Consider the following 18960-nt stretch of genomic DNA (forward strand, 5'->3'; position numbering starts at 1 on the left):
AGCTTCAAAAAGGCTAATCAGAACCGAGTGGGCTCATTGGGACGGGAGCCTTAAAGATACAAGAGCTTACAAAGCCTGTTTCAGACAGAGGCTGTACTGAGAGGCTGCATAAAGGGTCGGTATTGATAAATAAGGACTTTTTTCAACTTTAAATCTTGCGAAGATATTCCAGTAGAGCCCCAGATATTGAAATCAAATGTCGCTGTGACACACAAATGGTAGATTAAAAGGTGAAAAGTTGTCAGATTTTTAGAATTCTGAGTAAACCTTTCAGTATTATTGTTTCATATTGGCTTCCAGTTAAAAAAAGAAAAAGAAAATACATCACTAACAAAAAAAGTGTGTGTGTGCTATATTGCTCAACTTGAAATGAAACAATGGCTTATGAACCCTCTTCTCATTCATTTATAACTTGTTTGGTCCTTCACACCCCAGAAGTATTGATGGCAGAATAAGTGCTGAAGTCAGAACTCCGAGATTTCTTCTTCTTTGGTCTCTGTGATGCCTGACGGATTTCCAGCGCAGCGTAACACACATCTTCACCCTATAATTTGACATTTGTTATACAGAATCATGACAATGTGCACATTTAATACTATGTGTTTGATTTATTATGAACTACTGTTAAACCTTTATTTTAATATTATGTGTCTCATCTGTAAATGTAACATATGCTCACGTATTTGAAAGAATTAGTGTATTATGAAAGAACAAAACCCTTTTGATAAACTACTAAATTACCTGATTCAGTCTTGTTTGACCTCTAATGTCAGGTGTTTGCTCATCAACTTGAGGTTTTTTAGCTGCAGAAATAAATATAGGATCATCACACCATGTTACAGCAAGCTCACACAATACATTACAAGAAGAGGACTTATCTGAATCAAGGTTTCTTTATGATTCAAAATCTTGTAGATTAAATACTGATTATTATATTTTTGGACTACTGAAATTAAAAAGTAAAAAGTGACATATATAGTAGTTACCTGATTTTTGACAAAGGCAATAAACCAGAAGAGATGAAAGGAGAGAGGAGAGAACAGCCAATGTTGGACACAGAGAGAACAATAGAGTACAGCATGAGCTGCATTCTGGTGGAAGCTCACTGGAGTCTGGATCAAACACAAAGTTAAGTTAGTTTACTTGATTCAACTCTGATCTCATGATGGAAAAATCAAAACACAAATGAAAACCTTTGTATCTGTTGATAGATACACTCATATAGTATGTAATTGTTCCATGACCACAGTAATCAAGAAATACAGATGTTTCTGAGGATTAATAAACTGTTCATTGCACAGGACTTTCTGGTGAAGAAAAATCAAAAATACATTTCTTTGTTATTGTTTTCTGGTCTGCCAAGAACCAAGAGGTCAAAGTATGTAGGTTGAGCAGAGAATTAAGCCAGGAAAATATGTATCTAGAAGAAGTATGCAAGTCAATTAGTGAATAAATAAGTTATGAATTTATAATTATAAAGCTTATACCTCGATACTAATAAATTAATGTGTCTTCTTGTTGAAGCTAGTTTTTACATATATGTTGTACGTAGACTTTTATATGTTTAGCATGGATATTTCAATCAAAAAACAACATTACTTAAAGCCATTCATAGTCACAGATATTAAATACACAAAAAAACTTACCGACTACGATCCTTGTTGTGACATTGCCATATTCATAAAGATGTGTTTGTTTAATGAGTTCTTTATCCTCCAATCTTGTCTGCTCAGTTCCACAGTAGTAGAGACCTGCATCCGAATCACTGATGTTCCTGATCATCAAGTCAAAGGTTTCAGAGGATGTATTCTTCACCAAATGAAAACGAGGGAATGGATTTAGAAATACTGTAAAATCTCTGTCAATAGTGTCTCTTCCCCATAATTCTCTTCTTCCCATAACAAGGGAAGGCTGGTTGTCATGAGAACAGTTCCTGTACCACACTATGTATGCTCCTTTTGATGGTTTGCAATCACAGAACAGAGTGATGTTGTCTCCTGGTGTGACTGTAACCTCCAACACTGATCCAGAGATCCCATCATGACTGCAGGCAACAACTCCTGGAATACAAACACAACAATTAAAGCATGTTGAAATGTTACAGTACAGCATTTCACGTTACAAAAGATGCAGGTTACTGCATGAAGTAATTGTCAAACTGTGAGCAATTATAATGTAATCTTCAAAATGTAATATCAGAATAATTACCTAAAAGAACAACCAGAAAAACATGCAGCCCATCCATGTGTGACGATGATCTGCAAGTAATAAGCAGCGACACTGTTCTTACTCACGGATGTCATGACCAACGCACACTTTTCCATTAAAGGAAATGTAAGTCATGATTGGCTAATGAAATGGAACTTTTTCTTCTGTGGTTGTTTTCTATTGGTGCAATGCTAAGTGTTGGTGTTTGCATTGATGTTAGATAGAAAATATTTCTTCAGAAGACACTTGAACAAAAGTACCTCATAAAAACAACTGAGGGGCCAATACAGAAGTGCATTTGTATGCTCATTAATATACTGATGTATAGAGACTACACATATACCTTCTAATCAGGTAAAGTTATAACAACATGAGGACACAGACACATAATGCACTCTACAGTATTGTTAGATTCTAAATTGTCAATTTGTTGTCACTTTTACTCCAGCAGGGATGTGATCCACAAGAGCAGGACTGTCAAACTCAATCACAGAAAGGGCCCAAACCAAAATCTGGGACTATGTCAAGGGCCAAACACAGTCAACATTTATTAAACAGGATACTGGATGAAGTGCAAAGGGAAAACATTTACGGAGTGTCTATTTGCACCCCTAGTACAAATAGCCTCGGCCACACAGCTGAGCTATTTGCACCCTCGACGTATAACAACGTGAAAACATGGCGGACATTCATCTTCCACGCCAGCAGAAAAAGGCAAATTTAGAAAGGTTTCATCTCTAATGTTTGTTCTAAAGACATTTCTGGTGGGAAAAGTTGTATTATATTTTCATAATCTTTCCTCAGTGAATGCATTCAAGCGTCAGTTTATCAGTCAGAAATTATTTGTCGCCAATATCTATCTTTTGTATTAGAAACATATTGGGCTGTCACATTACTTTATAGGAACGAAGCGGTGGTGTAACGGGCAGCGTGTCCGTCATTAGTTCAGGAGACTCTGGTTCGAGTCTTTGCAGCAGCAGTTATATATTGATGTTTTCAGAAGAAAAACTCTGCTACATTTTCACTTGTTAAGTAAATGCATACAACCCGAAAATGTCTGAATTTACAACCTTCAGTTTGTTATATGATGGGAATCAAATTTTGACAGATCTATGGTTGCCATGGTTACCAAATACATTTCAGACCTCTGAAGTCTCAGGCCGTGAGACACACATTTCAAGCTGCTCTCACGCTCACACGCCACACCTGACATTTCTCACGCCGAGAAGTGATAGCTCTCACCGGACAGAAATGATTATATGATATACAGAAGAGAACAGAGACGTATATTTATCCCGCTGTCCCGGTGGGATACGGGAGTCTTCCGCATATCTCCAGACGCTCCCCTCTGACAGCATGCACTCCTGTAGCCTACTGGGGTGCATCTTGGTGCAAATAGCATACATTGATATTTGCACCAAGATGGGTGCAAATAGAACACTTAGCTATCTATACCAGGGTACAAATAGCATACACATCTAATTGTACTGGGTGCAAATAGCATTCATTGATATTTGCACCAGGGGTGCAAATAGCCTTTGCCAAACATTTAGGTAGGCTACATTCTTCTTTTATGAACATGTGCTGAAACCAAATGTTTGGCATCTGTTATTGAGTGCCAGTTCATCAATGTTTAGGGTTCTGTGCTGTGGAAACCCTCAATATGGAGTGAAGGTGTGCATCAGTGAGACGACTCTTTTGTGGGTTTTAGTTCATCTACATCACAAAGAAAAGTTGCTTACACAGGTATGTGCTTCCAAACATGCAGCACACTTGAGCAGCATGAAGGAGGAGTTGAGGCATCGTTTCAGTGATGAATCTTGGAAACTGTGCAGCGCCCACAGAGTCATACTTGTAGGTCTATCAGCTCCATTTGGAGGTTCACAGTTGCTCTTTCCCCGTCAACTGCAAATGGATTGCAGAGCATTTCAAACTTAAACTTGAATGTGTCTTGCTGTTTTGTCTCATAGTGCTGTCTTATGTTATATTCTTTAATTATGGCCACGCCAGCTCCACAAACAAGGCAAACTGGTTTATAGCTAATGCAAGAAAAAAGATATTCTGCCACCCACCTGTCTTGACTGTCCTCTTTTTGTTTAGCAATTTCTTTTGGGAGGCTTTTTGAAAAGTAATTACAGGTAAAGAGCATAGTTGGCTTTTGACCTCGGATGAATGGGCAACAGACTGGGGGGCAGGGGGAAGGTGTAGCTGGGCTCGCAGGACTTGACATGCTTGCCGTTGCAATGCATTCTGGGACTTGTAGTATCAGCAGTGTGTGCCCTACATACCGCCGGACCAGTTATGATGGACAAATTATATTTGATATAATTTTACTGCAGGCCGGATGTGGCCAGCGGGCCTTGAGTTTGACATGCCTGAACTAGAGAAAGCAAAACATTATTTCCTGCTCATTTCTGCATTAAATTGATAATATCCAGCTAAAAGTCTTCAGGAAGAATGTTTCGGGGTAATGTCACAGTAGCTGTAAATAGGAAGCCTACTGTTTTTTACTGAGTTTATTCTGTTTGAAAGTTTAAACCCCTCTTTATTGACCTTACCTTTTTAACCACATCTATCTCTGTTTCCGCTCAAGTATACATGCTCATGACTGTTGGTGTGCATGTAAGGTGTGATCTGCTCAGCAAGCTGCTCTGTTGTTTAAAAACCACTCTGCTCACCACATAGTTATACACTGTGAAGGTTTATGTCTTCATGAGGACAAAACATGTCTGTTTGTCTCTGGCTTAGAACATTAAGGTGTTTTCATATTCAAGTACAAGTCACACGTTTGCTTTTTTCTCAAGAATTTCTAAATGTTGTGGTCACTCTATGACATAGTTGAAAACGCACTGTACATCAAAACGTAGCTGTGGTAGCTGCAGAGCTGCTAAAATCTGCCTTTGTTTTATAATATCTGCTTTTACAACAACCACCAGTTCAACAATTAGTTGAAATGTACTCTATACAACTGTACCATTTAAAGCCTTTTTAATAATGTAATGATCCAGATGGAAAAAAACTTAACTAACCATACATTTTTCATCATCTGTGGTTTGAGTGTGTATGATTTGAAGGATGATCTGTGTTCTCAACATCTACAATGAACTGTATAAAAATGAAGCTGTTCAACACCTTCAGCAGGCCACTAACCTGCAGCCTCAGTCAGTCTGCATGTTGAGTGCTGCAGTCATATTATGGACTGCAGGATGTGGCTTCACTGCAGACTTGTGTATTATCTATAAACTTGGAAACTAAGTGGCAGGGCCATTCTGCAAATAAATAAGCTAAGGAAGAGATTTAAAAACTGCATATTTATTTAATCTCAGTAACATAATCAGCTACAACCCAACAAATAATGTTGTACAAAACTCTACAAGTGAAGGACCAGGGGCCTTTTTCAGAAAGCAGGTTAAGTAAAAACACAGAGTAAGTTAACCCTGAGATGAGGTAAACTCTGTGTCATCTGTTGCAGAAAGAGAGGTAAGTGAAACTCTGAGTCAGTCACCATGGTAACTGACTCTGTGAACATAACCTGCTCGCTGGCAGGTTTTCTTCTACTAACCCTGAGTTTCTCCTCCTTTTTAGCTGAAGCCTGCAGACTGAAGGAGCTGTCAGATATGGTGTGTCCTTTTCTTAAAGAGTCAGTTGATACTGAAGCATAAATACTCAGAAATCTCCGTCAGAGGGTGATCAGACCTGCTGGGATGTTTTATCATTCTCTGATGATTTTCTGTTTGAGCGTTTCCGTTTTTCTGTACAATCGATCATTTATCTGAACAATATTCTCAGCCCTCGTATCGTTGGTACGACAGATCGTGGACATGCTCTCAGTTGCACTTAGATTTTTTTGCCAATGGCAGTTTTTTATGTAACATCGGTGATGCTGAGCATGTTTCCCAGTCAACCGTGTGTCAGGCTGTCAGAAATGCAACACTTTGAGGGTCTTGGTAGCCAAGTGGTTACTGTGCATGCCTCATAATGACAGAGAGTGTCTGGGCTCAGCCTTAGAGATAGGGTTAGGAGCTCGGACACCAGGGGGGGGGCTAGGAGTAGAGCCGCTGCTCCTCCACATCGAAAAGAGCCAGCTGAGGTGGTTCGGGTATCTGGTCAGGATGCCTCCTGGACGCCTCCCTTTGGAAGTGTTCCAGGAATGTCCTACTGGGAGGAGACCACGGGTAGACCCAGAAAACGCTGGAGGGACTATATACCCCTTCTGGCCTGGGAACGCCTCTGAATCCCCCAGGAGGAGCTGACTAACGTTGCTGGGGAGAAGGATGTCTGGGTCAGATTGCTTAGCCTGATGTCACCGCGACCCGGCCCCGGATAAGCGGCAGAAAATGGATGGATGGAAGTTCTGTTTCTGAGTTGTTCTGTTGAGTCCTTGCCTTTGGTACTCAGGTCAATGAGGTTTATTTATTCTTTTCCATAGACCATCAATTTTTTCTTATTTAAGTGGTGGAAGGAAATAAAATACAGAAGATGTACAGTATCATAATATCTTTATATAGCATTTATGAAAACACAGTTACATAGTGCTTCCCATACACACAACCACAGCAATAAAAAAAGAATAAAAGTTACTGCTAAACAAGCATAAAAGCACAAGAAGAGAAACACAAAACTAAGATAGTAAAACTTCCAATGAAAACCAGAATTAGGTGAAATCAGGGAAGGTGTGATATAAGTACACTTTGAGCTTAGATGAAAAGCTCGTTGACTAGTCCAAAATAATTTGAAACAATCAGAAACAGTTGTAGTAGAAGAACACTGTGGTAGCACTGATGGCTTCATGAACTACTGAATGATACAGCAAAACAACACTTGCTGTATATTTATCCTCATGACATAACTAACACAAAAAAAACTGAATTTAGTATGAATGTTAAAAGACTAAATACACATTTTCTTACAAGTCAGTTATTGATGGTAATGATTGTTGCTTAACTGGAAGCTACATTACAGAGTCTAGTCTATATGTATCACCACAATTCATTATACAACATCTTATGTCCCTTTACAACCTTGTATAAATGATGGCAGAATAAGTGTTGAAGTCAGGAGTTTTCTTCTTCTTTAGTCTCTGTGATGCCTGACGGATTTCCAGCGCAGCGTAACACACATCTTCACCCTATAATTTGACATTTGTTATACAGAATCATGACAATGTGCACATTTAATACTATGTGTTTGATTTATTATGAACTACTGTTAAACCTTTATTTTAATATTATGTGTCTCATCTGTAAATGTAACATATGCTCACGTATTTGAAAGAATTAGTGTATTATGAAAGAACAAAACCCTTTTGATAAACTACTAAATTACCTGATTCAGTCTTGTTTGACCTCTAATGTCAGGTGTTTGCTCATCAACTTGAGGTTTTTTAGCTGCAGAAATAAATATAGGATCATCACACCATGTTACAGCAAGCTCACACAATACATTACAAGAAGAGGGCTTATCTGAATCAAGGTTTCTTTATGATTCAAAATTCACCTTGTAGATTAAATACTGATTATTATATTTCTGGACTACTGAAATTAAAAAGTAAAAAGTGACATATACAGTAGTTACCTGATTTTTGACAAAGGCAATAAACCAGAAGAGATGAAAGGAGAGAGGAGAGAACAGCCGATGTTGGACACAGAGAGAACAGCAGAGTACAGCATGAGCTGCATTCTGGTGGAAGCTCACTGGAGTCTGGATCAAACACAAAGTTAAGTTAGTTTACTTGATTCAACTCTGATCTCATGGGGAGAAAAATATGTATCTAGAAGAAGTATGCAAGTCAATTAGTGAATAAATAAGTTATGAATTTATAATTATAAAGCTTATACCTCGACACTAATACATATTCTCTGTGATTTCTCATTAATCTTGCTCCAATGGTCCTCTGTAATCTGGATCTCGAGATCCCTTTCCCATTTCTCTTTTAGTGCTATTGTATTGGTCTTGGAATATTCAGATTATAAATCATACATTTGTGCGATGTGTTTGCTCAGATATGAGTAATAGAGATTCTAATGGAGAGTACTTGGGCCTGTCCAGAGAGCCTCCCTGTTTGGACTGAAATGCTGTATTTGATAACTATCTCTCAAGTCCCAAAAGGACATCAATGTGTCTTCTTGTTGAAGCTAGTTTTTACATATATGTTGTACGTAGACTTTTATATGTTTAACATGGATATTTCAATCAAAAAACAACATTACTTGAAGCCATTCATAGTCACAGATATTAAAACCACAAAAAAACTTACCGACTACGATCCTTGTTGTGACATTTGTGACATTGCCATATTCATAAAGATGTGTTTGTGTAATGAGTTCTTTATCCTCCAATCTTGTCTGCTCAGTTCCACAGTAGTAGAGACCTGCATCCGAATCACTGATGTTCCTGATCATCAGGTCATAGGATTCAGAGGATGTATTCTTCACCAAATGAAAACGAGGGAATGGATTCAATAAGTCTGTATAATTTCTGTCAATAGTGTATCTTCTCTTTAATTCTCTTGTTCTCAGAACAAGGGAAGGCTGGTTCTCATGTGAACAGTTCCTGTACCACACTATGTATACTCCGGTTGATGGTTTGCAATCACAGAACAGAGTGATGTTGTCTCCTGGTGTGACTGTAACCTCCAACACTGATCCAGAGATCCCATCATGACTGCAGGCAACAACTCCTGGAATACAAACACAACAATTAAAGCATGTTGAAATGTTACAGTACAGCATTTCACGTTACAAAAGATGCAGGTTACTGCATGAAGTAATTGTCAAACTGTGAGCAATTATAATGTAATCTTCAAAATGTAATATCAGAATAATTACCTAAAAGAACAACCAGAAAAACATGCAGCCCATCCATGTGTGACGATGATCTGCAAGTAATAAGCAGCGACACTGTTCTTACTCACGGATGTCATGACCAACGCACACTTTTCCATTAAAGGAAATGTAAGTCATGATTGGCTAATGAAATGGAACTTTTTCTTCTGTGGTTGTTTTCTATTGGTGCAATGCTAAGTGTTGGTGTTTGCATTGATGTTAGATAGAAAATATTTCTTCAGAAGACACTTGAACAAAAGTACCTCATAAAAACAACTGAGGGGCCAATACAGAAGTGCATTTGTATGCTCATTAATATACTGATGTATAGAGACTACAAATATACCTTCTAATCAGGTAAAGTTATAACAACATGAGGACACAGACACATAGTTCACAATCCATCTCCTCAAGGAAAGCCTGGCATTGGCGGTGTTTTAAGCCATTAGCTCTAATAAAGTTAACCATACATGTTACAGTGCTTATTACGGGTTCCATTTAGAGAGCTTTACCACACAGTGTTTCCTGGTGTATGATGCAGTGATAAACTATCAGCTCACCTGCATATTTCTCCTGCTGCATCTTCTCCCGCACCCTCCCCACTAATCCGTTCTTTTCACCACACATGGCAGGCGCTCCGTCTGTCGTCAGTCCCGTCAGTTTGTCCCAGGGCAGTTTCATTTCATTCACATATTGACATACTTCCTCAAATATGTCTTTTCCTGTGTTTGTGCCATCCATTGATTTTATTACCAAAAGTTCCTCTGTAACACACAACTGGAGTCCACTCCACAGATGAAGATGGACAGCTGTGCAGTATCACTCATCAGCGCTCTCATCCACAGAAAGAGAATACACAATGAAGTCTTTTCCCTTTTCCACCAACTGCTCTCTTCTGCTGTCTGTCTGCTTTAATGTGTCTTGCTGTTTTGTCTCATAGTGCTGTCTTATGTTATATTCTTTAATTATGGCCACGCCAGCTCCAGCTAATGCAAGAAAAAAGATATTCTGCCTCCCACCTGTCTTGACTGTCCTCTTTTTGTTTAGCAATTTCTTTTGGGAGGCTTTTTGAAAAGTAATTACAGGTAAAGAGCATAGTTGGCTTTTGACCTCGGATGAATGGGCAACAGACTGGGGGGCAGGGGGAAGGTGTAGCTGGGCTCGCAGGACTTGACATGCTTGCCGTTGCAATGCATTCTGGGACTTGTAGTATCAGCGGTGTGTGCCCTACATACCGGCGGACCAGTTATGATGGACATATTATATTTGATATAATTTTACTGCAGGCCGGATGTGGTATATGTGGCAAGTATACATGCTCATGACTGTTGGTGTGCATGTAAGGTGTGATCTGCTCAGCAAGCTGCTCTGTTGTTTAACCACCACTCTGCTCACCACATAGTTATACACTGTGAAGGTTTATGTCTTCATGAGGACAAAACATTAAGCATTAAGCATTAAGGTGTTTTTTTGTGGTCACTCTATGACATACTTCGAAACACACTCTACATGAAAACATAGTTGTGGTCAGTGGCGGTTCTAGCTTCTTTATCTCAATTGCACGAATCCTTCATCAGAACAATGGAAAAACACACTAGTGTACTATTGCACGTAGAACAGGAAACACACTATTTAAAGTGCACAATCACCACCTCCAACATTGCCACAAGACAACGAACACAATTCTGCACAAACTATGACTGTAGAAGTTATCAGAACTTAGAGAACCACAAGGACAATTTTTTAAATATTCTTTTAGGGTTTTTATATTCTTTTAGGTTCAGGGACAGCAGATGTAAAATAGCCTCATGGCTCATTCTGGCATGTTTACATTTGTTAAAATGTTTTATTAATGTGCATTAAACCTTTAAATAAAATAAATAAATCCATAAATATACACTATATGCCAAAAATATATTCATCACAAATGTAAGAAGAGCAGAAAGCAACTATAATAATATATTACAAATAAAATAGAGAATTAATATTCTTAATAGCATAAATCCTTCTTACACAAATGGGAAAACACACTGAAGAGAATCTAATTATTACACTATTGCACTTAGAACAGCAAACACACTGTTTAAATGGCACAACAGCCGACTAAAACCTGACTCACCTTTCTCAGTGTATCAATGATTAGTAATTATTAGGCATCATGAATAATTGCTTCATTATATTTAGCTGGGCCAGTGAGTCAGTATGCACAATACCAAGGTCCCAGCATTAAAACAGCAAATGAAATGCGGTCATCATTAGTTTAATTAGATAACATATTTTATCTGAGACAGGATTTATACCTGTGTGACAAGTGAAAATGTTCAGCATGAGAAAGTCACATACTTGTGTGATTCAAGTTTATTTTGTAAATTACCAGATTGCCTGTTATTCCTCTGGTGTCAGGTCTTTGTCGATCCACTTGAGGTTCTTTGCCTGCAGACATTAATATATTATCATCGCACCATAAAAACCAACCTCAAAAATACCTTGAAGCGGATTGTAGAACTATTGTAGTAAGTTTTAAGATACATTTTTGACAATATCTCTGGTTAAGATAAAAACATTTAAGGAACGTAATGTTATGAACTGAGGATAGGAGAACAAAATGGATAAAAGTGACATACTGTAAAGTAGGTACCTGTTTTTTTGGCAGAGCTGATAGACCAAAAGAGAGATGTGGAGAGAGGGGAGAACAGCCAGAGATGGGCAGAGAGAGAGAGAGCAGCAGTGTCCAGCACACACCACAGTCTTGTTGGGTTGAGGTTGTGTAATCTGGCTCACTGGAGTCTGAATCAAGCACAAACCAGTGAGATATCTAATGGAAATGAAAAACTTTATGTTTTATTTTCCTGCACAAACCTTGTAATTTATATTCATGTGTGTTATTTGTACCAGTAGTACCAATAATCAAGAACACATTCATGCCAATGTTAAGGTGAGATTGTTGTTTTTACTGAAATTGTCATGTTTAATTGGGCAACAATGACTTGATGCTGCATTTTCATGATGTAATGCTCTTGATGTAATATCTACCCTGTATGGCCCTTATTAAGAATGTTTAAAAGAACAAACAAATGAAAGCTGCAAGCAGCGTTGGGCGGGACCTCGCACCCTTGCATACGTCGGGCTTTAGTGAAGCGGAAAGGTTTCTGTTAGGGGCATTTAGATGCTTTCAGACCTGGGCTTTTATCGCACTCACACTCACACTCACACTCACACACACACACACACACACACTCTCTCTCTCTCTCTCACACTCAAACTCTCTCTCTCTCTCTCCCTCTGTCTGTCTGTGTAGACATTTAGACTGAACAACTGAAATGAACTGCCAACACTTTGATGAGTCAAACAGGAGAGGAACTTATTTCCAGTGAAACCTGTAGATATGTTTGTAGGTCATGCTCATGTAATTAGGGACTGAGTCGAAAGAGAGTCCTGCCCTGCCTGGAGCACCCTATTGTCGTTTTTTTTTCTTTCTTTTTTTCCTACCGCCTCTTTGAGTCTCAATTTGACCCCCTAAACATGCCCAAAAACTCACCAAATTTTGAAAAAACAAACAATGTCAAACTCTCTAGCGCCACCTAGAAACACTAAAACGGCCACTACGCCTGATAGGAATGTCGAAGAAAGATCAAACCAAAACTCTTTTGTCTACAAATCACGCGCTGACACCCCTGACCTAAATCCAACAGGAAGTGCACATTTTGCCTTTAAATGTATGATTTTCGACGATTTTCGACCTCCTACAAACCACATTTTGTCCGAAGGCGTTCATTGTGGCGGCTTCAAACTTAAATAGCTGACTTAGCACATCCTGCTGCACAAAAGTTCTGAACAACTTTGTCATTACTCATCTGGTTTGGATTTTAGAAGCCCTCAAAGGTCAAGTGCCCTAAAAAACCCTCGCCAAACGCTCCCATAGACAATGAATGGAAGGAGAGTCTAATGCCACTTTGACCCTAAATTTGACCACCTAAACATGCTCCAGAACAGACCAAATTTACCACCCACATCAGCTCAGGCCATACATTTGCTAAAATTGAAAAATTAACCCCAAAATGTGCTCTCTAGCGCCACCTAGAAATACTCAAATTGCCACTACGCCTGATAGGAATGTCATAAAAAGATCAAAACAAAACTCAATTGTTTGTCTTCTCAAGACCTACAAATCTAGCGCTGACACCACTGACCTAAATCCAACAGGAAGTGCACAATTTGCCCTTAAATGTGTGACTTTCTGCGATTTTTCCAGGCTTTTCGAAATATATACATTATTCCTGCATACTTTCAGTTACAGACTCCATTCAAACGTCAAAATGTAGCCACAAGTCTCATCTATGGATGTGTGAAATTTGGTCTGGCTATGTTTTATACTTTTTGATCTGCGGACCCACATGTGCACCCTGTTCCTCTCCCATTCAATCCTGACTCTGCCTGCTGTCTGTGTTGTCATGCTCTCCAGTCGTTAACTACCATGACAACGACTGTGTGTGTGTGTGCAGCTGGCACTAGTTGAAGCACTGAATTAACCTATAGAAATATATTTGACCTTGTTTACTTCTATACCTATTTCTGTGTCATCTTGATGAATAGTTTGTTCTAACAAGTTACAGTTTCAGAGGATTGCAGTAGATAATGAAGTCAAGCAGTCATCCAGATTCATTTGTGGTCTTAGTGTGCCACCCAGTGGAGAAAACTTGTATAGATTCATGATACCTAATAAGGAAAAAGTGCCTCAGTTTTCTGTTTCTAGTTCAAGTTCATTGACTGTGTTATTATGATTTTAGATATCTGTGCAGTCTGTCAACTATTTCACTGACATTGCTGTCAAAGTCTAAATCAAACAGGAATTACATGAGCATGAACTACAAACATATCTTCAGGTTTCACTGGAAATAAGTTCCTCTCCTGTTTGACTCAAAGTGTTGGCAGTTCATTTCAGTTGCTCAGTCTAAATGTCTACACAGACAGACAGAGGCAGAGAGAGAGAGAGAGAGAGAGAGAGAGAGAGAGAGAGAGAGAGAGAGAGAGAGAGAGAGAGAGAGAGAGGGAGAGAGAGAGAGAGAGAGAGAGAGAGAGAGAGAGAGAGAGCGTGCGTGCGTGCGTGCGTGCGTATGTGTAATGTATATCTACTTATTGCAGTGTCCGATAAATGCCTGGGTCTGAAGGCATTTAAATGCCCCTAACAGAAACCTTTCCGCTTCGCCACGGCCCAACGTTGCTTGCAGCTTTAATTTAACATTGAAATAGAAATTGAAGTTGACATGAAATGAAATGCGAAAAAAAAAGCCATTCGCAATGGCTGGCTCCCTGAACCTTGGAGGAGATGGAGTTGGAGAAAGGTGAACGGACGGACGGACAGACGGATGAAACGGCTAAAACATCCTGTTCTCCAATTATAGTAGTAGGAAGTAAAATATATTTCAAAGTCCTACAGCTGCTGAAGACTGAAATCTGTGAGGAAGTGTCTCACTCAGCAGTGAGATAAGTTGATGGTAGGATTTTCATCATTAGGTCAAATCATCACAGGACCCTCCCTGATGTGGTCCAGCATGTCTGTCCTCTCCACTGTTGCCATGACAGCCAGTCACATCACATCCAAGTTGTTAAGATGGATGGACCATGACCATGACTTGTCATTCTGCTGACTATGCGTTTGGTTCCACCTCGGTCTGTGCTTCACACTAAGTCAACAGTAAGTTTGGTGTATGACTGCTGCTTCAGAGACCAGTGGGAGTCAGTGGTTGTATGATATCCCCAAATATTTAAATGTCTGATTTCCTGTATGACTGCAGTCGGGGTTGTAGACTGGACTGCAGCAGATCCACAAGGGAATAGTTTACTCATGATCAGTTTAGTTCATTTCATGTTTATTTGAAGAGGGACAGGTATATTTGGTGTATGGAACTAATACCATACGCTACAGCATTTATAGCCTAAGTCATTTGCAATGCCAATCCCTGGATGGTCTTTAATATACATAGAAAAAACTCATTAGTAAAATGTATATGGAACCTCTACAAGACTCTACAACACAAATCCATTGACAAGCACATTAAAGCACACAATTCAACACTCACAAACATCCATACCATAAAAGTTTAATAAATACTAATATCTGTAAAAAGTGTTTATAAAATATGTGGCATCTGCTGTATGAAACAGCAGCTCTGCTATTTATCATCAGTGTATCATCATGTTTTAGTTTATAAAAGTGTTTTTTTCACGTCAGCAGAGGACGTCTTTGATTCAGCTCTATATAAAACAATCAATTAGTGCTTCTCAGCACTGTCAGTTAATGTTAGCAACCTTTTGATAAATGTTGCTGTGTAACTCACTACTGAGTCCATTTGCTGATCTATGAGCATGATCTATTATCTACTGTATGTGTCATCATTCACACTGTAATAAGCACTTGTCATCAAGCTGTGCAGAAGCCTGATACTGATCTATTCATTTGAGTCAGGTGTGTTGGAGCAAGGAAACATCTAAAACATGCAGTGCAGGGACCAAGATGAATTAGTCTTTTTCTATTAACAGTGTAGCAATCATACAGTTGGAGTCACCTCTGTCTGTCTGTCTGTCTGTCTGTCTGTCTGTCTGTCTGTCTGTCTGTCTGTCTGTCTGTCTGTGTAACTAACAGGCTGATGCGAGCAGGAAGAGACGGAGGGAGCAGGACAGCAGCTCCAGAGCCTCTGAGGAACCTCCGGAGAGAAGTCTCTGAGAGGATGCTGTTGTCCTGTCAGAGAGGAGCCCCAGCCACCAGCCACCAGCCACCAGCCCATTTTGTGTTAAAATCTTGACCAAGTACATTAGTTAGTGATAGGCATGTTTAATTGTGTCACTCTGAGGCCTTATTGTTGCTAATTAATTTAGCAGTGATAAAGTTATGTTATCCAATAACTTTTCTGATGCATTCCCCTTTCTTGTACAACTGTTCATGTCACAGGCCATCCTTCATTCACTGACTGGAGAAAGCAAATATAGGTGAGATCAGTACACAGTAGTTATAATGGACAATGTACTCAACAATATAGGATCTGTTTCATCATTTATATTCTGATCATGGCCTATTTGAATGTTCGCAGTGAGATGAAAATAGGGAGGGACTTGATGCAGATTTTGACGAGGAAACCAAACAACAGCTGCAAGAGAAATCCAACAAAATGAAGTCTGCACTGGAATCCACAGACTTCATAAAGAGACTGACTCATTATTGGCTCCCGCCTGGGCAGTGAACTAACATCATTCTACCCCTCCCTTTACTTTCCTCTCATCTTGTCCAGAGGTTGGCCAAACATCAGGAGCTGCAGCGTGTGAAGCAGCTTTTCCTACTTCAACTTTCCATCATCCTCTCTATAAAGATCACCTGGAACTCATCAGAGCAGAGAACACGACTGGAAATACCCTCTCAGACTCTCTCTCCCACTCTTAATGGAAATCTAAACAAAAAATATTCCCACCCTGCTCCCACACATACATACACCACTACATCATCTGATAGTTTGGTGTGAATGTTTTGATCCTTTAATAGATGTACATTGTAAGCATATAGTTTGATGGAGTGAGTTAAAAATGAGCTGGGTTTAGCTGTAGCTTATCTCAGTGTGGAAGATAGAAGATGAGATTCATGAGTATAACTGAACTAAATCTCAATCTTCTCTTGATCTAATGTAGTTTAAATCATATACACACGCAGGGAGTGGGGGTGGGGTGGTTTGGGGTCTGATGGATATTCAGATGGATCTACTTGTTGCACTTAAACAACTGAAGAATCTTGTTTTGGGTGTTTTTCATTTTATTTAAGTGGTTTCACATTTTAGTTCTCTGTTGTTTTTATGGTACGTACATTAGTGATGCAGCTATTTGGATTTTTGAACAATAGAAATGTCAATACTCTCACAGAATTTCCAATTTCCATCCTTAACCAGACAATCCTTACAATACATTGAGTTGAACTGTAGGCTAAAAATGAGTTGGCACATGAAGAAAATTAGGCTCTGGTGTCCTGGTCATATTATCTACTTCATTTCATTGTTTCACTAGTACAGAGATAGTGACAGTGCTTTATTAGGACCTGCTTACTATGACAACATACTGTACAATGTTTTGACAGTTTGGGACTGTTAACTTTGAATACTGCTAACCTTTGTAATGAAGCTTCCTGTTATTAGTGTAGAAACATGCAAACCAATTTGTCCAAAATTGTACAAATGAAGAAAAGAGTTTATTTTTTCTTCAAAAGTTAAAAATGTTTCCAGATCTTTCTGACAGTATCAAGTGATATCTGACACATTTACAGTCTTTTTAGCATCAGATTCCCTCTTAGTGTTTCTCTGTTGAGCTGTGGTGGAAGTATAGTAACAAAAAGACTTTGCAACTAAAAACACTGTAATGTTGAAACATAGAAGATGAAGATTTGACTCATTCAGACGACTGAAGCTTCATATTAGCTTCAGATCAACTTTTAAATCCATGTTTACACAGAAGGAGGACTGTGGGTTTAGTCCTCCATCACTTCCATTGTAAACATTATGAAGTGATCTTCTGATGGTCAGTATGAACAGGAGGAATAATGTTCATTTGGGCTCCTGACTGCTGTTTTAAGACACGCTTGAAAAATAGTGAACCTGCCCTTTAATGTATTTTTCTTGATAAACTGTTTTCTCTTGATAGAATCATGGATTAAACTCTTTCAACTCTAACATATAATTGTTTGTATTTCTATCTTTAAAAAAAACAAAACGTTATTTCAACTAATATGTCTGTGCTTATTCATGGTGCCCGGACAACAAATCCAAATATGTTCTGATCCTTGGACTATCATCTAGTGCCACCTTCAGGCCAGCATTTGTCATGAAATTTACTGAACACATCACTTTCAATGACCTTTGACCTTTCCTCCAGCATCACCCACAGGACAGTGTACAATGTCAGCTTCACTACTTGTAAGGCAACGACAAAACGAATGGGATGTTTATTAGTTTCACCCTGACATCTGCATGTTATGGGATGTAGTGAACATTGAACCATTGTAGTATTTCTTTGCTGATCTGCCATCTAACCTCTGCTGCTAATCAGACAAAGCTTATTATAGTATTCACCTTGTGTGAAAAAAAGAGATTATTACCAACATCATATTGTCAGCAATTATGTTCAATCATGGGCCTTTTTCCTCATCACTGTTCGTATGATGAAAAGGTGGTGAAAATACAGCCTGATATGTTCTAAATATGTTTCATTTCTTTTCATTCGTTCCAGAATAAAGTTGATTTCTACAACAGTTTAATGTCGATGGTAGAGAGTAAACAGTTACAGCAGCTTACATTAACACTCATTAATGTACTCATACTCATTTATAGCTTCTTCTCTTACACTGTGAGACTTTAAATGTAATGAATGGCTCATCCACACATCATAAAAAGAGGCCTGCTTCATTCACTACTGTTACTGACACAAATGTCCCTCAGTCAGATGGGCCACATGATGAGAAGTTACAGGTTCAGATTTACTGAGGTTTAAATGAATGTTGTGCTCACATTGTTTTCTACTACAAATGTATGAGGAGTTATGTCAAAGATATGATGTCATCTATTAAAAAAAAGGAAAACCTCAGTTTTTCATCAACAAATATTTTTGTTGAAAAGTTTCTTTCATACTTTTTATAGAAAAAAAGTCAAAAACACATTCATCCTTCACCCATTGAGTTACATTGAATATTTATTTGTGTCCAATATACAATCAGTAACATTGTGTTGTGTTGTATGATTAAAAAGCTTAACCTTTGTGCACATATATAATTTAATGAGATAAACAAATCTTTTTTTGGTCTTGTTTTTTTGTTTGTTTGTTTGTTTGTTTTATACAAATGCACATATTGCTAGCTCATAATCCATCCACTTATTTCAGTTCTTTTTAAATATGCTTT

This window comes from Scomber scombrus, chromosome 10 (assembly GCF_963691925.1).
Source record: "Scomber scombrus chromosome 10, fScoSco1.1, whole genome shotgun sequence".
In the NCBI taxonomy this organism is placed as follows: Eukaryota; Metazoa; Chordata; class Actinopteri; order Scombriformes; family Scombridae; genus Scomber; species Scomber scombrus.